This window comes from Rhinoraja longicauda, chromosome 16, assembly GCF_053455715.1.
Source record: "Rhinoraja longicauda isolate Sanriku21f chromosome 16, sRhiLon1.1, whole genome shotgun sequence".
NCBI lineage: Eukaryota > Metazoa > Chordata > Chondrichthyes > Rajiformes > Arhynchobatidae > Rhinoraja > Rhinoraja longicauda.
In genome coordinates, this window is record NC_135968.1 from 2185355 (window position 1) to 2205623 (window position 20269).

Below are 20269 nucleotides of genomic sequence, written 5' to 3' on the forward strand. Positions count from 1 at the left end.
GTCACTGAAAGTAAGCATGTAGGTACAGCAGGCAGTGAAGAAATCTAATGGGATGTTGGCCTTCATTGTGAGAGGATTTGAGTTTAGGAGCAACCAAGACCTACTGCAGTTGTACAGGGCCCTGGTGAGATCGCACTTTTAGTATTGTGTGCGATTTTGGTCTGCTAATTTGAGGAAGGATATTGAGGCGTCGAGAGAGTGCAGCATGGGTTCACCAGGTTAATTCCAGGGATGGCGGGACTGACAGACTAGATTGACTGACAGACTAGACAGACAGACAGACACGATGTTGGGGGAGTCCAGAACCAGGGGTAACAGTCTAAGAATATGGGAGAGGCCATTTAGGACTGAGATAAGGAAAGAAAATTCACCCGGAGAGTTGTGGATCTGGAATTCTCTGCCACAGAATGCAGCGGCGGCCAACTTACTGGATGTTTTCAGGAGCGATTTAGATTTAGCTCTTAAGACTAAAAGAATCATGGAATATGTGGGAAAAAGCTGGAACGAGGCACTGATTTTAGATGATCACCCATGATTATATTGAATGGTGGTTCCGGCTCGAAGGGCCGAATGGCCTACACTATGTTTCTGTGTTTCTTCTATGCTTCTAAAACCTGGCGCCTTAAGTATCAAGAATGTGTAATTGTCATAAGTGCCAGAGCGGTACAATTAAATTTGTACTTGGGCGTGGACGTACATGGCAGGGGCTTGTGCTTGATATATGTGTTCTTCTGTGTGTGTGCGTGTGTATGTGCGCGCGCCCGCGCGCGCGCGTGTGTGTGTGTGTGTGTGTGTGTGTGTTTGTGTTTATGCGTGTGTGTGTGTATGCGTGTGTGCGTGAGTGTGTGTGTTTTATAATGCAAAACTTACAGTGGAGGAACGGAGAGAACTTGATTCCTCCATTGACGTCGTATGCTTAAACATTTCTTCAAGTGGACAGCAAAATAATATTCTGAAGTGTATCCATAATTTAAAATCACATCAATTTATTTGAATAAAATATGATCAATTAGACTCCTTCAGAGAATTCAATTGATTCACGCCAACTACCAATATCCTTAAAACATATAATCGCCGTCTGGAATTATAATCTTCATTGACTTGCTTGTGTTGCTCGAAACCTGGAAAAACAGATGAGATGATTTAAAAATACCTTCGATTCGTACAAGCATCTGCAGTTATTTTCCTGCACTGATTTAAATAAACGCTTATTTTAACAACCCCAACCCAGTTTCGTTTACTGAAGGACAGAAACAGAATCAATGTTTCCCCGGAGGCGCAAAACAGATAAAGTGAGAAAGAAATGCAAATCTCCGAACAGATTACTTCAGATACATTTATTTTACGTTGTCTACGTTCTCTCCTGCAGAAAAAAAGTAAACGAAGTTGAAGTGCATGTGAATGATGATAGTCACTAATATTTCCTACAAAGCTAGGTTAACCGAGAGCATTTATCATATCCCTTATTTTCCAACAATGGCTGGGATCAATAGCATTCTCTGCATGCACATTAATGCCACACGTGACAGATTCACATAAGTATGGAACATACAACGATATATTAAAATTCAAGTCATAGAAGAATAGTATGTTGGAAGGCAGGAAAATTTCATTGCCTGTATGCACCTTAAATTTCCGACACTCCTCGTGTTTTTCTCACAAATCGGTGAACTACTGTTTCTGTCTATATCCTCAGATATAGATCTGGTGGATTCTTCTTCAGATATCTCTATTAGATTGTTCGACATCATCCGCCCAAACCAGTGCATTCTGGACCATTGAAACACTATCCAACATATATGCAAAATGATTGATTGCTTTGACCGTGTCTTCATTTAACTTTGCTCTTTTACAAGCAACGTCTGAACATCAACACCACAGGACTCATTTCCAATGCCCATGTTTTTTGCAATTACTCTACAGATCTACAATTCCCCTCCTGCACTTTGCCATCGATTAATTTCCTTTCGATCCCTTGATAATTTTTTTACAGAATTTTGTGTTTGCTTTGTTATCAATTCTCCCTACTGCATTTTATGTAACCAATCTCGATATTGGAATGGACAATCCCAATATTATTCGAACGGCTCATGTTGATAAAAACGAATGTGTAGGAGAGAACAGCAGATGCTGGTTTAAAAGGAAGGTAGACAGAAAATGCTGGAGTAACGCAGCGTGACAGGCAGCATCTCTGGAGAAGTCTGAAGAAGGGTCTCGACCCGAAACGTCACCGATTCCTTCTCTCCAGAGATGCTGCCTTTCCTGCTGAGTTACTCCAGCATTTTGTCTCCCTTTGATCACAAAGTAGGCATGTATCTCTGTCTGTCTATGCTCGTTGCTCAATTATTTTTTCTCTCCTCTTCTCTCTCTTCCTCTCACACACGCAAACATACGTACACCCAGAAGCACACGCATGCACACACACAAACCCCCACACACACACGCACACACACACACACACACACACACACACACACACAAACACACACACACACACACACACACACACACACACACACACACACACACACACACACACACACACACACACACACACATACACACACACACACACACATCTCTTTTCGATTTATTTTCTTCTATATATGATCAGCTTAAATCTATGGGTTTCATCCTTTGTGTTTCACACTGGGGCATCAGAGATGTCCTCATTCTTTAGGAAACGGGGCTTCCCCTCTTCCATTATAGATGTGGCTCTCACTAGGGTCTCTTCTATATCCCGCAGCTCCGCTCTTGCACCCCCCCTCTCCCCATTCGTAACTAGGACACGATCCCCCTTGTCCTCACCTTCCACCCCATCAGCCAGCGTAACCAATAAATTATCCTCCAACATTTCCGTCACCTTCCACTATTGGCCGCATCTTCCCATCCCCTCCCCTTTCTGCGTTCCGCAGAGACCGTTCCCTCCATTACTTCCTGGTCCACTCGTCCCTTCCTACCCAATGCAGGAGATGCAACACCTGTCCCTTTACCTCCCCCTCAATTCCATCCAAGGGCCCAAGCAGTCTTTCTCCACGAGACAGAGGTTCACCTGCACCTCCTCCAACTTCATCTATTGTATAACCCCCTTTCCAGATGTCAACATCTCAACATCGGTGAGACCAAAAGTAGGATCGGCGATCGTTTCGTTTAACACGTTCGCTTAGACCGCCTTAACCAACTTGACCTCCCGGTGGCTGAACTCTTCAACTCCCCCTCCAACTCCCAGTCTGACCTTTCTGTCATGGGCCTCATCCAGTGTCATAGTGAGGCTCACCGCAAGTTGGAGGAACAGCACCTCATATTTCGCTTGGGCAGCTTACAGCCCAGTGGTATGAACATTGACTTCTCAAACTTTAGATAGTTCCTCTGACCGTCTCTTCCCCTCCCCTTCCCAGTTTTCCCACTGTCTTCCTGTCCCCACCTATATATTTTCATTGTCCCCCCTGACATCAGTCTGAAGAACGGTCTCGACCCGAAACGTCACCATTCCTTCTCTCCAGAGATGCTGCCTGACCTGCTGAGTTACCTCAGCATTTTGTAAATCCTTCAGTTAATGTCGTCAACTTTCAGTGGATGGTCCTGTTTGTGCACCTTGGCATTTCGAAACCACTGAACACAGCGGAGCAATGCAAAATAGTCTCCCGAACTGTTGCCTTATAGGTCTTTTTTTTCCAATTAGACCCTGCTGAATCACATGGGAAGATTTCTACCTTCGTTCCCTCAAGTAGCTTTCTCTGAGGAAACGTGCATTTCCCCCCCAGATGAATCCGTATGGGTCTTGCAACGCATGGTCGTTTCTTCAGCCGAAGTCATACTGGTCATTGCGTCGCTGCCAATTATCCTGTTAGGCTATTTGGATCCTTGGAAGGATATTTCAACGCCATGACGTTTATTTTATTGTTTTATCTCACTTCATAATGCAACGGAGGAACGAAATGAAATTCACATTAGGCAGGAAATGGTGTTGGGTACACTGATGGGATCGAAGGTTGATAAATCCCCTGGGCCTGATGTTCTGTATCCCAAGGTATTTAAGGAAGTGGCTCTAGAAATCGTGGAAGCATTGGTGACAATTTTCCAATGTTCTATAGATTCAGGATCAGTTCCTGTGGATTGCAGTGTAGCTAATGTTATCCCACTTTTTAAGAAAGGAGGGGGAGAGAAAACGGGACATTATAGACCAGTTAGCCTGACATTAGTGGTGGGGAAGATACTGGAGTCAATTATAAAAGAAGAAATTGCGGAACACTTGGATAGTAGTAACAGGATCGTTTCGAGTCAGCATGGATTTGCGAAGGGGAAATCATGCTTGACTAATCTTCTGGAATTCTTTGAGGAGGTAACTAGGAAAATGGACAAGGATGTAGGGTACCTGGACTTCCAGAAAGCCTCTTATAAGGTCCCACATAGGAGATTCGTGGGCAAAATTAGAGCACATGTTATTGGGGGTAGGGTGCTGACATGGATAGAAAATTGGTTGGCAGACAGGAAACAAAGAGTAGGAGTTAACGGGTCCCTTTTAGAATGGGAGGCAGTGGCCAGTGGGGTACCGCAAGGCTTGGTGCTGGGACCGCAGCTATTTACAATATACATTAATGACTTAGATCAAGGGATTAAAAGTAACGTTAGCAAATGTGCGGACAACACAAAGCTGGGTGGCAGTGTGAACCGTGAGGAGGATGCTATAAGGATGCAGGATGACTTGGAAAGGTTGTGTGAGTGGGCAGATGCAGTTTAATGTGGATAAATGTGCGGTTATCCGCTTTGGTGGTAAGAACAGGAAGGCAGATTATTATCGGAATGGTGTCAAGTTGGGAAATGGGGAAGTACAAAGAGAACTGGGTGTCCTTGTTCTTCAGTCACTTAACGTTAGCATGCAGGTACAGCAGGCAGTGAAGAGAGCTAATAGCATCTTGGCATTTATGACAAGAGGATTTGGGTATAGGAGCAAAGAGATCCTTCTGCAGTTGCACAGGGCCTTAGTGAGACAGCACCTGGAGTACTGCGTGCAGTTTTGGTCACTAAATGTGAGGAAGCACATTCTTGCTATTGAGAGAGTGCAGCGTAGTTTCACTAGGTTAAATCCCGAAATTGCGGGACTATCGTATGTTGAAAGACTAGAGCGACTAGGCTTGTATACACTGGAATTTAGAAGGATAAAGGGGATCTTATTGAAGCATATAAGGTTATAAAGGGATTGGACATGCCAGTGGCGGGAAACATGTTCCCAATGTTGGGGGAGACCAGAACCAGGGACCACACATTAAGAATAAGGGGTAGGCCATTTAGAATGGAGATGAGGAAAAACCTTTTAATTCAGAAAGTTGTAAATGTGTGGAATTCTCTGCCTCAGAAGGCAGTGGAGGCCAATTCTCTGTATGGTTTCAAGACAGGGCTAGATGGAGCTCTTAATGATAGCAGAATCATGGGGTTTGGGGAGTGGGCAGGAACGGGGTATTGATTGTGAATGATCAGCCATGATCACATTGAATGGTGGTGCTGGCTCGAAGGGCCGAATGGCCTACACCAGCACCTATTGGATATTGTCTATTTTCTATTGCCTTATCGATATAGATTATAAGGTTTGTCGCATTTTGACACAAATTTGAGGAATTCCAAACATATTTAACGAAAAAAAACCTGCACCTTGAAACCGATCTTTGAACCATCTGATTTATAACTATACCATGAGTTGATATTATGTTAGGGGCGGAAACGTGCGGTATCAGGAACGTAGAGCCTTCAATGCCCAGTGAGCACTGCAGTTTTAATATATCAAAGAAAGTGGAAAATAACAATAAATATTTTAGCAATGCTGAGGCCGCAGCATTTAGTCGACTTTCCTCCTGCGCGCCCCACTGAAATAAGGACCCGTCACACAATTATTTGCCGCGGAGCATCGGTTTAATTTACTTTGAATGAATTTGGGGATAACCGCTCACAGATCCGGCTCTTGGTGGGCAAGTATGTTGCCGTGAAATGATCGGTTCAGAAATATTATTCTGTTCGTACTCCGTGACGTCTGTCGCAGTTCACAGTAGTAATGATGATTACGTTATTCACAAGACCGGTCCAGGATCTTGTTAGTTTTATTAACCTCTTGCGCATCTGTATCAGTTAATAGATGTGAGAGCGTGAGTCCATCTTGCTGTTGAGTTCGCAGCCGTTTCTCAGCTCCGCCCGCTTCTCCTCTCGGGTTACAGGCCCCGCCCACAGCCACACCCTCTTTTGCCGGGTATTTAATTCTTTCTCGGAGAGTCCGAAATCCAACTTGCTTGCAGTTGGTTTGTTGCGAAGTTCTGCACAGAAACAACCCGGGTCACACTTCCCAGCGGGATGAGGTCGGCGGTTTCACTGAGCCTGTTCCTGGCGGTAATAGTCCGTGAGTAATTAGTTGGACAAATTCTTCACGCAAGTTTCTCAGTGGTATATTCTCTATGCCATTCCCCTGCTACCCACTCTAGCACCCTCCCAATTTCTTTCCCCTTGATAATTTGAGTCGGGGATCAATGGTCAATAATTTAACCTTTCCATTCATGCCTTTTTTACCTTGCAGGTGTCCATTCCGATATCGTTCTAATTCAGCCCAAGGCAGAGACCGCCAGTCCTGGAGGCTCCATCACTCTGACCTGTAAAGTCAGCGGGTTCGTTGTTGGCAGCTACTATATGGGTTTGGTCCGTCAGGTCCCCGGGCAGGGGCTGGAGTGGCTGCTCTCCTACTACACACCTTCTAGCAAGTACTTCGCTCCGGGGATGGAGAGCCGATTTACTCCGTCCAAAGACACTTCCAGTAATACATTCACCGTGACCGCCGGGAACCTGAGGATCGAAGACACCGCTGTCTATTACTGTGCGAGAGACACAGTGTGAGATCCAGTGCCCGACACGTACAAGAGCGGCACGTTGGGAAGTCCAGCTTTTACCATCAAAGACCAGAGGTGAGCAATTTGTTCATCAGCTATAATAACTCTGGGAAAATGGAGCGTGGACCACCGTTCGCAAATGCAACACGATATTCAAAATGTTATCCAGCGCATTAATGTGTGTGTTTTTTTTACTTCACGTATACCGACAGCGTTGTGTACACTCATGGACCACTAAAATGTGCTCATTCCATTACGAAAGTGAGATGGAGGGAGATTGTTGGTGTTGTGTATCTTTACTGTGTTCTCTGTGAACAGCTGGGCCATTTAAAGTCGTCTCGAAGGCCATATCTAATGAAACCTGAGTCTGAACTGTAAGGGAGGTTTTTGTGCGGGTCTGCCTCACTGTGATACAACAGTGGGTCACGGTGTTGCAAACAGCGACATCCCCGTACAAAAACCCGAACACTTCGTTTTTTCCCTGTTCGAACACACACGAACCGCAGGAGAGGCCGGGTGAAACAAATTCAAATGAAAGTGCACCGCTTAATGTTATATGGATTGTTTTGAGAAATGTCCAACTGTCTTCCGACCAATTGACGTTTTTCCGATCTTTAGAAGCACACCGTTTAGCTGTATAAGTGACAGCAAAGAGTACCCGGGGATACATCCTGTTAGCAGCGCACGCATCGGTTTTTGAAGAGCGAAGTATTTGACATGGCATGTCTCACTGTGTATACTGGATGGCACAGCGGTTCCTCCCAATGCAGAAACATCCACGTCCCATAATACTATGGTCTGAACCAGGTTATGATATTTCCAATTCAATTTTTTATGCAACAGGAGCATAAACATGTCCACGAATATCTTTGGACATTTTATTGTATCGGTAATTAGGGGTGATATAAATTTTACAGGTAAGTTATCCTTTTCACATTTCACTGCCCTGTTTAATACACGCCACCGTGGTACCTTATTATTGTTGTAAACTATTCTTTTTAACGCATTCGTTCTTTTCAAAGAGCAATAAGGAATTCGCCTTAGATGTGAAATACGAATAATTACAGGAATTTTGTTCTTTTTTGCCTACTTTGTGCAGATCATATTATTGTGTGAAGAACCCATAGAATGTAACACCGTGACTATCTTGACTACTGGGGAGAAGGCACCATGCTGACGGTAACCAACGGTAAGAAACTTCATCCTATTCAGTATCTAGATGTATCCAGTTGTAATTTTACTGTATATTTCTGACAATTGTAAGAAATAGTTCTTCTGGATTAATTACCCATTCTTTGCAATTTTGGATCGATGTTGATTTAGAAATGTTATGTGATTCTGCTGCAGTGGGATTCCTTAATTAACTTGCCTCATGTGCTATGACTTTCGATCCTTTGACGATGAGACTGATGCGGTTTAGTTCTTAATTAGCCGAAAAAATGTGCATCAATTTGCCTTCGCTATGCTTTGAAATGGTTGGAGTTTTTCTGGTCCTTGATCTGCGATGGATTTAACTATGCTTTCTGATCAACAGCGGATACTTTGTCTCACTATGTTTCCCCTCAGCGCACATAAAACAAACGAGAGGATGTATTAAAAAAATGCTGGAGTAACTCAGCAGGTCGGGCAGCATCTCAGAAGAAGGGTCTCGACCCGAAACGTCACTCATTCCTTCTCTCCTGAGATGCTGCCCGACCTGCTGAGTTACTCCAGCATTTTTTTAATGAATCGATTTGTACCAGCATCTGCAGTTATTTTCTTAAACAAACGAGAGGAACGGATTAATCCTTAGTGTACAATTTTCAAGTTTTTGAAGTGCGTGGTAATTGGTGGAATCGCATTGTCACCTTTAATCCAGTCGTTAAGAAAACTTGCATGGGAGAAGTAACATTTTCTAGCAGCAAAACACAGAAGTGCAAGGTTCAGGGTCAGGATTAATTGCGCAGTTATCTTCAAGTGCAACGTGAAGGAAGGAACTGCGGACGCTGGATTAAACTGACGATAGAAACAAAAAGCTGGAGTAACTCTGCCTGACCCGCTGAGATACTCCAACTGTTTCTGTCTATATTGAAGTACAACGAGTTGGCAATGTGAGCCTATGTTACAGCAAAGCTCAGAAAGCAAAGTCCGCGAAACGGGATCCATATAATGATAATTTACTAGGTGTACTAGAGGACAGAGGACCGAGGGTGAAGGAGGAACTGAAGGCAATTCATATTAGTAAGGAAATGATGTTGGGTAGACTGATGGGACTGAAGGCTGATTAATCCCCAGGGGCTGGTGGTCTGCATCTCCGGGTCTACAAGGTGGTAGCTCTAGAAATCGTGGAATAATTGGTGATAATTTTCCAATGTTCCATTGATTCAGGATCAGTTCCTGTGAATTGGAGGGAAGCAAATGTTATCCCATTTTTCAAGAAAGGAGGGAGAGAGAAAGCAGGGAATTATACACCAGTTCGCCTGACATCGATTTTGGGAAAGATGCTGGAGTCGATTCTTGAATATGCATTAGCGGCGTATTTGGATAGCATTAACCGGATTGGTCCAAGTCAGCATAAATTTACGAAGGGGAAATCTTGCCTGAAAATCTCATAGAATTTTATGAGGATGTAATAAGTAAAATGGACAAGGGTGAGCCAGTGGCTGTTGTGTACCTGGACTTTCAGAAAGTCTTTGGTATGGCCCCACACAGGATGTTTGAGGGCAAAATTAGAGCACATGGTAATGGGGGTGGGGCATTGACATGGATAGAAAATTGGTTGGCAGACACGAAATAAAGAGTAGTGATTAACAGGTCCCTTTCAGAATGGCAGGTAGTGACTGGCAGGGGTGCCACAAGGCTCGGTGTTGGGACCGCAACTATTTACAATATACATTAATGATTTAGATGAAGGGATTAAAAGTAACATTAGCAAATATGCAGGTGACACAAAGCTTGGTGGCAGTGCGAACTGTGAAGAGGATAATATGAGGATGCAGGGTGACTTGGACAGGTTGGGTGAGTGGGGAGATGATTGGCAGATGCAGTATAATGTGAGTAAATGTTAGGTTATCCTCTTCGATGGCTAGAACCGGAAGGCAGATTATTTTCTGAATTATGTCAGGTTAGGAAAAGGGGATGGACAACGACACCTGTGTGTCCTAGTACATTAGTCACTGAAAGTGAGCTTAGACGTACAACAGGCAGTGAAGATAGCTAATGGCATGTTGGCTTTCATAAAGTAAGGAGTTGAGTATAGGAGCAAAGAGGTCCTTTTGCAATTGTACAGCTCCCTGGTGAGACAAGACCTGGAGTAATGTGTGGAGTTTTGGTTTCCTAATTTGAGGAAGGACATTCTTGCTATTGAGGGAGTGCATCGTAGGTTTACTAGGTTAATTCCCGGAATGGCGGGACTGTCATATGATGAAATAATGGAGCGACTGGGGTTTTTTTTCTTCATTGGAACTTGTAAGGATGAGGGGGGTTTAATCGAAACATATAAAATTATTGAGGTATTGGACACGCTAGGTGCAGGGAGCATGTTCCCGATGTTGGGGGATTCTAGAACCACGGGCCACAGTTTCAGAATAAGGGGTAGGCCATTTAGAACTGAGACGGGGAAAACCTTTCTCACGCAGAGAGATGTGAATTTGCGTAATGATCTGGCTCAGAAGCCTGAGGAGGCCGACTCACTGGGTGCATTCAAAAGAGAGTTAGATAGAGCTCGTAGGGCGAGCAGAATCAGTGGGTATGGGGATAAGGCAGGAACGGGGTACGGATGGTGGATGATCAGCCATGATCACATTGAATGACGGTGCTGGCTCTATGGCCCGAATGGCCTCCTTCTGCACCCATTGTCTATGTATCTAGTTAAATCATTTGTTATTGTGTATTTCATTGTTTTTTCAACAACGAATGGCTCGGTAGGTTTTGGACCAATGGATTTCTGTGGTCTTTAAACAGAGATATTTGCATTTTTGTAAAGAGTTTCAGTCATTTTGCGTTATGCGATTCAGACTATCAGCGGTACCATTCAGCCGGTCATTGCTGGAGACGATATTGTTGCGCAATTTGACGTTTTTGTACGTTCAATTCGAATGGCAGCGACCGGGTATTACTGTTGTAAGGAGTGCCGGATTAGGTTATTTCAATGATCGCAAGGAATATATGTGTTTAAAAAATAAAAAGATGAAGAAATTGCTAGAAATCTTAAATAGGATCAATACATTCTGCAAACACTCAGAGGGCCACGCAGGGCAGGGAAGCCGATAGAATGTTGGTGCCGCCAGAGACCTGATTTTGGTCCCGAAATCTGGTGCAGACTATGGGGAATGTGTGCGTTCTCCCTTTGGTTTCTTACTGGTGCTTTGGTTTCCTCCCACATCCCAAACACGTGCAAGTTTGCCTGTTAATTGACCTGTGTGGTTGTCCCTGCCGTGTCGGGGGTGGATGCGACGATGTGATAACGTAACACTTGTGTGTCACCGTGGATTTGGTTGGCAGAGGATGTATTTCTATGCTACATTCTTAAATTAAACTGAATTTGGCATGGACTAATCATCCCAGCATCATCGACCTGGAAATTCCTTGGTTTTCTCTTTCCACAGATGCTGCCCAACCAGATGAAACATTTCTCTGTTTTCCGTTAAAGATCACGAGTTTACCTATTCGGAAAACACGTTGCATGCAAAATGGGGAGATTTCGGCACAGTTATAGTGTTTAAATAATTTTTATTCCATGCATTTATTCGAAAGACAACTTGAATTCATTTTGACGATGGCTTCCAAAGAAATTTCAACATAAAACGTTCCACCATTTGCTAAATTGATAATGAAAAATGAATTTTTTACGAATAGTTATGGTAAAAAATGGAAATTGGGGAAATTATGTCGAATGTTGGAAAGGAAATTTTCTCTGTGATTCCAATTATAGAACAGATTATCCCACTAATCCGTCAATAGAGTGACAATTGAATTCGATAACTGAAAGGAGGGTTTGAGTGACGTTAAAATTCCATTAGCATTTATTGAATTAAAACATTGATTTATTGAATTAAAACATTGATTGAGCAACATTGTGCATTTTCACTATTGTAAGCAGGCTCCCTCTATATGAATCCTTTCGGATAGTGATAAAATGTTAATCATTCATTCTTCAGTGCCGATGACATTGTAAATGTAAACTCGTTTTAAAGATGCTGGAAACTGCACTGATCGCCAATGCATAAACATTAATTTTAATTTGATTATTATTAAATTCATTAAGGAGCAGTTCATTGCAATGGTAAACACAGACAAAATTTCAAACCAGTGCCAATTGATTTACTTACGAAGTATGAACATGATCTAACAATTTATATGTTGCATCTAGTTTCTAGAAGTTGTGTACATAACGTTTGTTAGTTGAGACATTATGCTGCGAGATTTATTTTTAATCCTGACCAATCCAAACTCTTACATGTTTTTAATCTGGTATGAAGTTAATGTAATTGTCTAATGTCGGCTGGTTTGCTTTTCGGAATTTACAGTGTTGCAATTACTGTCGGCATACAAAATGAGCAGGATATGTTCGTGAATGATCGGATAAAAATACGATAAAAGCGTGGCATTTTAAGTGTGTTGTTTCTCGTTAAATAACACAGCTACCGTTTCAATCCCATCTACCCCCTTAGTTGGTTTCGTACGATGGACATATTTTAGGTCAAATGTCACGAACAATATTGTGATCGTTTATTTTTGTTTTCTCCCGATTTATGTTCGGGCGCTCGATATGGTAACCACAGTTATCGTTCCATTTTCTGTGATTTTATTGGATAATCTCTGAACCATTCATAAAACCAAGACACTTCCCATTTCCTCCAAAACCAAAGTTTAGCCATGGGTACCGTCACGGGCCCTAGCGAAACCTACGATTGTGTTGGGTCCATGGAACAATCCCTGACACGGACGTGCACTGCCCCGAAACCCGAACACTTCATCCTGTACCCATGCAGAACCCATCGACTTCATTAATGTGTTTACAAACTTAGACCCTCCGATCGAATTCACTGGGAGAATCCCCAGCACATAACTCCGCTTTGTTGATCTCACCGTCTCCATCGCGGGAGATAGACTACCGACTGACATAAATTACAAATCAACGGACTCCACAGCTACATTGACTACACCTCCTCCTACCCTGCCTCCTGCAAAGATTCCATGTCCCTCTCCCAAATTCTTCCGTCTTAGTGCAACTGCTCCCAAGATGAGTCGTTCCATTCCGGGATATCCGACGTTCTCATCGTAAAGGGAAGGGGTTTTCCCCACTTTTACCATAGATGACGCCCACGCACGTGTCTACACTGATCTATGTAGTTCTGCCCTTGCTCCAGTTTTGTGAGATTGTTATCCACAGGCCAGCGTTGTTTATAGCTACTGAGCATTGAGCACTCCTGAGTAACCCTGGGAATTTATACTTAATTAATACTGGAAGCCTATCGATATATTTCCAACTCGAGATTGTGCGTACATTTGACAGTAACTAGCAGATATTGGCATCCCAAGACGTTTTCAGCCAATATGATCCAACTTGGGACCAAGGAGGAAGGTTAAATTAATAGTTTATGATATTCGTGAAGTTTCATGAAATAGAAAGCTGCTTAACGAATTGTTGTATAATGTTTAGCCCTACTGAATACTTTGCAAAACGAGCACGAGAGTGGGATTAACATTCATGTGACCTTTGACTTGCAGCGGCTGCATCCGCCCCCAGCCCCTTCATTCTCTACACCTGTGAGGATGACGGCTCCAGTGGTTCGTTCACCTACGGTTGTCTGGTGTTGGGCTATTCCCCTGTGGGCGCCAGTGTTTCTTGGAAGAAAGATGATACAGAACTGACCACCGGAGTAAAGACCTACCCGGCAGTGTTCAATAAGAAGGGAACTTACACCCGGAGCAGCGAGTTAACCATCACCGAGGCGGAGGCAGGGGGAGGCGACATCTTCTGCGTGGTTCAACACGACCAAAATGAGTACATCGTGAAAGTAAAAGGTTCGTGTTGCACCGCGAGGCCGAGAGTGGAGTTGAGGGAGCGGGGTTTGGCAATTGAACATAAGTACTTTACTTAATGTGCCCTGTTCGGTTTTATACTTCACTAGACCAAGTGGACCCGTTGGTCCCAAACCTCTCTTGCATTGGTGAAGCACACTCACCACCTCTCCCCTCTCAACACCCCTCACCCTCCCCCTCCCCATCCCACCTCTCCCTCCCTCCTTCCCTCCCGCCTCCTTCACCCTTCCCACCTCCAGACCCTCCACGCCCTTCCTGCTCCCCCTCCCATCCCCTCTCCTCCCTCTCCCCCTTCCCCTCCTCCCCACTGCATCCCCCTCAACCCTCATGTCCTCCCACCCCCTCCCCAGCACCGTTTCCTTCTCCTCCCCTCCCCCTCCCTCCTCAACCCCTCCTCCTCTCCCTCTCCCCATCCCCTCCTCAACCCCCCTCAACCACCTTATCTTCCCTCCACCCCCTCCCCCCACTATTCGTCCCTCCCTCCTCCCTCACTTGGGGATAAATTTAAAGTTTAAAATGTGAATAACTTAAAAAATATCACACCGCTTTCAATGAAACTTCTTCCATTAGCACTAAAGGGACGACCGTGAGTAAGGCGGGCCTAAAATTGGCACGCTATCATGTACCGTTTTGCCTGTAGTTCAGGAACAAACAAACAAACAAACGAGAGGTTTAGTATATAGATGTCATACTGACATGTGGAACGCTTATCTGAGCTCCAGTGTCCATCCAGTCAAAGACTGGCAATTCATGTCTTTAAAAAAGATGAAAGTGCAGCTGCATCCACAGATGCCACGTAACATCTGGAACACTGATGAAACTCCAATTTCAACATAACCACCAAAGGCTTAAAGTCTCAATAGAAAATGACAACATGCGTGACCCGCTAAACTATTCCAGCCATTTGCATCTTTTTTTAAAAATCAAACACCATCTGCTGTTCATGTTTCGACATGAACGGTGAGTTTTGTTTCCTAGCGAGAAAGATATTCATAATATCGAAGCACTGTCGTTCGTTCTTGGTGCGGAACGAAAGTTGATGCTTCAATTATCGAGGCAATTCACCATGTACAAAATCATTAAAAAAACAAAAATTGACTTGGAACGGATCTTGAAAAGAGTGCTCATGAATGTATTTTCATCACGAGCACATCCATATCATTCGCGAGGAACTGGTCAATCCAAAGATAAATTACATTTTAATTCACGAACAATCGATGCGCCTGAGTGCATCGTTACAAGACATTATCCAGCATATTAGAATCACAGACACAGAGTCATACAGGACAAAATCAGAACAGTCGGCCCTTTACATCCCATCGACGACGACTTACCGAGCTACAATTTCCCCATTTACGAGCACTCGATGTAACATGATAAACAAATAATTTAGCCGCCAAGACCCGTCAAGTCCAGGTGAGTGGAAGGCTATGTTTATTCAGAAAAAGTGCTCTTTTATGGCAAAAGAATGGTCGTCAATATTAATCGACGTTTAATTCCAATTAAGTTTATTTTCTTCAAGAACCCGAGGTATATCATCCAAACGTCGCCATTGCCATCACTGCACCTGATGAAATCAAGCGCAGCAGGAAAGCGATCGCCGTCTGTTTGGTCACCGATTTCACCCCAGCGCAATTTACTGTGAACTGGCTGAAGAATGGAAAGCCATTGGATTCTGGCATCGTCACCTCTCCTGCCTTCCAGGTGAATGGTGAAGGTAACTCCTCGGCGATCAGCCAGTTGACAATCCCAGCTAGCGAGTGGTTCGCATTTTCCGTCTATACCTGCCAAGTCAACCATGAAGCAGATTCGAAAAGCCAAAACATCAGTTGGTCGTATGGTAAGAAACAGATCTGTGGTATGTCTGAGTTATTGGTGCAAACATTAGCGTTCACGGTGATAGAACTTCACTGACATTGGGAAAGCCCATGTGTAAGAAGGAAATGCAGATGCACCGAAGGTAGCCACAAGATGCTGGAGTAACAGCGGATTAGGTGGGTTAGGCCTGCCTATAGAAAATGAAAAGGTACCGATTCGTGTTGAGACTCTTCTTCCGACTTAGATTCACCGATGTACAGGAACCCACATATAGAACAGCGGATACAGCGGTTGGTGGGGTGCAAGTGAGCCTCTGCCTCATCTGAAAGGACTGTCGAGGTCCCTGGATGAAGTCGAGTGAGGAGGTATCTGGGGAGGTGTTGCGTCTCCTGCTGTTGCAAGCGGTGGGATGATTGCTGAAGGAAGGGATGATTTAAACATGGAGTTGCGGAGGGGACGCTCTCTGGACAGGCGGAAAGTGGTGGAGATAAGAAGATGTGACCGATAGTGGAATCCCGTTGGAGGTGACGAAAATTGCATACGATTATGTGCAGCATGCAACGGCTGATAGGGTGAAAGGTGAGGAATATGGGGACTCCGTCCCTCTTGAGACGGGGGATGGGGATGGGAGACAGAGCGGAGCTGCGGGATACTGTGGGGGCATGGGCGAGGGCACCATCTATGATAGAAGAGGGGAACCTCCGTTCCATAAAGAATGAGAACACCTCGGATGTCCTGGTATGGAACAGCTCGTCGTCGGCACAGCTGCGGTGTAGAGAGAGGAAAAGTGTCCTGGGGTTAGTGTCTTTGCGGGAGACAGGATAAGAAGTGTCGCCCAGCAAGCTGTGGTAGTCCTTAGGTTTGGAATAGACGTTTGACGATAGCTTTCTCCTGTGATTGAGACGGCGAGATCAAGAAAGTGGTGGAAAACAGAGATTGTCCAAGTGAATTTAAGTGCGGGGTGGAAATTGGTAATGATGTTGATGATGTCTGTAAGTTGAGCATTGGTACAGGACGTAGCCCCTTTGGAGTCGTCAATGTAGCTGAGAAACAGGTAACGGTAGCTGGGGCCAATGCAAGCCCATGGGCCCATGCCTACGCATTTGCTTTGGAGGAATTTGGAGGATTCTAATGAGACGTTGGTGAGAGTGAATAGTTGTTCCTTTAAGCGGATTAGAATGTTAGTAGAGGGAAATAGGCTGGTTCAGCGGTACATGAAGAAACATAGGGCATTAAGACCTACCTGATGAGGGATGGAGGGGTAGAATGAATGAACGCCCATTGTAAAGTTGAGGGCACATGGGGCTGGAAAACGGAAGTAATTGAAGAGACGAAGGACGTGTGGCGTGTCTTGGACAGGTTGGGAGGGATTCAATCGGAGGAGATAGGATGGAGTTGCGGTGCATGGAAATGACTTCAGTGGAGCAGAAGCTGGCAGAAAAAAATAATGGATTTTGGGGAGCAGGTGAAACGGCGCCATGCGGGGCGAGGAACGATAAGGTACGGGTGGATTTTGAGGGCAAACAGCCGGAAGTGATAAAATTAAAGATGGTCTGCGATATAATGGCCTGGTCTGTGGAGCCATGGTCCAGGGGTAAATAGGAGGAGGTGTCCATGCGTTGGGCTATGGCCTCAGCCAGACGGCCAAGGCACCTCCCTTGTCCGCGAGTTCGATACTAACGCTCGAGTGCTGCAGACTGAGTGTTGGTAAGCGGCTGAAACGGTTAAAACGGCCGATGCTACGCCAGCAGTTAGAAATGAAATTGTCCAGGAGGATAGAAGGCCATCCGGTGCAGTCCAACTGGAGGGAGCCGGTGGAGACGGTATAAGTGGGTTATCACTGGCACGGGGCGGAGATCCTTGGTTTGTTTATTTGTACCTATTAATACATCTAGGTTTGCATTCCCATGACTCTTCGCCTGAAGTGGGGTCTCAATCCGAAACGACACGTATTCGTTTTCTGCAAATATGGTGCCTGAGCCGCCGAGTTACTCCAGCATTGTGTGCCACTCGTGGAACATCTCATGACGCGATCTCTCATTCAATTCATTGTGTTGCTTTCTGCACAGAAAGTCAGTTCAAGACGAGTTAGGACCACAATTCCGAGAATCAATACTCTGAAGGGGGTCATCTACACATTAAAGTTTTGGGGGCGGATGCTTGCTGTAAACATTCGATCCCGGTTACTCGACAATTCTTAAGTTCACATTAATTATTGTGCCACAGATTGTAGTTCCTGCGGCGAAACAAAAATTACAATCCTTCCACCACCTGTTGAACAAGAGTTATTCGAGATGACCGTGACGTTAACCTGTCTGGTATCCGATGCACCGTATCGTAGCGAAGTATCGTGGAACAGCAAAAATATCCATTTGGAATCAGAGATCCAGCCCACAGAACATGCGCATATCGTGGAGAGCAAAGTAAACATTTCGACTCGTGACTGGCTGAGTGGGGATATTTTCGAATGCGTGGTGAAGCATGAAGATATGCCTACTGCAAAAACCGAACGAATCAACTGGAACAAAGGTGAGCTGGGGTAGCTGCAGAAAGGTTCGGTGGGATAGAGGTGACTGGTGCACTTTTCTTCTTAGATAATGCGAAAATTAATGATTGTGATCACTCCGTCGGCGACGCACTATCTATGCAAAAGGAAATAGTGCTAACACTTCATTGAGTCCTTGGTCAAAACTGGAAAAGAGAGAATACGAGATGGCGTTGCAGTGAATATGAGGTGCAGACAGGTTAATGGAAGCATCGATGATAAATGGGGGCTAGGGTCACCATGCAGATACGTTGTCTCTGGTCAACGGCACAACCTGTATATTTAGAGCATTGCAGCGTCTTTTCTAGAAGCGTAAGGAGTTGTAACTTGCAGGGTTGAGAGAGAGTGCAAATGGCAGATACTCTCACGAGCAGCAGAAATGCCCGCTTCTGAGCGAGGCACATGGAACGAGTCTCTTGAATTTTTCTTAAAAAGGAAGCTTCAGATGCCGTATATTGGAAAGACGTCACCTGAATGTAGGTCATTTAACATTGACGCCAATGGTCTGTGCCCACACAGACGGTCTGAGGAATGCAATACTGAAAGCTTGCCATCGGGATTCGGTGAAACGCCGCGGAAGGGCGCAGACAAAGAGCCCAGGAGTGTTTTGTTTTCCAGTTTGCTTTTATTGTCCAGCTCAAAATGCGCATTGCGAAATTAATTCCCCCGTCTCAATTCCCTCCAACACCATCTCTGTAAATTAAGAATGAGTCGCTTTTACGAACCTGTTATACAAAAGCATCTCTTACTGTCCCTTTGCGTACACGTTGCCCAACGTGCTTATTGTTTCCTGCGATGCCTGAATTCCCTTTAGAATTCCATCATTTGCATCGTTTTAGAAAATTCACTTCTGAAGGCATCAGTGTGCATGCTAAATATTCTCCGCTGGCATCCACTGATTACTCCGACCATGGTTTGATAAAATCTCATTCAGTTGCTCTTGGGTAATTGAATGAGGCAGATGAACCAAGGTGGAACTGCATTTCGTAATAAATGACAAAAATAACAGGAGACAACCATGGTCATCAGAAATAATACGGAACAGAGTGGTTCGAAAGGCTTGATCTTGTGTTGTGGATTGTTTGAAGTTATTCATACAAATCTTCTGCCTTGCACAGAAGAGCCGCACATTCACGTGTATATGTCTGTACAAAGAGATAAGTCACAAAAGGAAAATGCAATACGGTTAATACTCCATCCGTTGGCAGTTCACTCACATACAAATATATTAGCTTTTCATCCCTTAAATCGACTGGTGTAATAAACGCTGTTTGAATTTTTCCGTAGGTGAACATCTGCTGACACCGTCCGTCTCAGTCCTTCTGCCGCCGACAGAAGAAATCTCCGCTCACAAGACTATCACCCTTACCTGCTTTGTGAGAGGATTCTCCCCTCGCAGAGTCTTCGTCACGTGGACAGTTGATGACAAGCGGGTGCATAGGAGCAAGTACAGGAACACCGAGGTGGTGGCGGAGAACGGCAACAATTCCTTCTTCATGTACAGCCTATTATCCGTTGGGTCAGAGCAGTGGGCAAGCGGAGCCTCTTTCTCCTGTCTGGTGGGGCACGAAGCACTCCCCATGAAGACCATCGTCAGAACGGTCAATAAGTCCAGCGGTAAACCCAGTTTTGTGAACGTTTCCCTTGTGTTGATGGATACTGTCAATTCCTGTCAATGAGAATGATTTAGCTGCATTTTTATCTGAAATAAATACTAATAAACGCCTTCAACATCCAATCTTGAGCTGAACACATGGCCACTCAATTAATTATATAGATAATTTTGACAAAACGATGATTATATATAAACCTTGATAATTGACAATCTTGGCGACAATTCATGGAAAACAGATGCAGACTGCATGGTAACATCAGGGTTTTGGAGATAATTCACAGCTGCACCATTGCACGAATCGCGGACACATTTCAACATTCTTGCTCTTGCTGTGGAGATATGGGTCCATGTCTTTGGATCTCCGTTCCCCTCGTTCCCCTGCTTCTAATCCATTCAGAC

At 44.6% G+C, this 20269-nt stretch overlaps 1 pseudogene across 1 annotated transcript; it reads left to right on the forward strand.

Moving 5' to 3' along the window:
• The first annotated feature begins 6260 nt into the window (after positions 1 to 6260).
• LOC144601068 (Ig heavy chain C region-like) lies at positions 6261 to 19993 on the forward strand (annotated as a pseudogene). The gene is made up of 7 exons (XR_013548235.1): positions 6261 to 6385; positions 6560 to 6869; positions 7994 to 8055; positions 13578 to 13874; positions 15415 to 15732; positions 17937 to 18239; positions 19543 to 19993. The product of XR_013548235.1 is annotated as an Ig heavy chain C region-like (transcript).
• Positions 19994 to 20269: the final 276 nt, after the last annotated feature.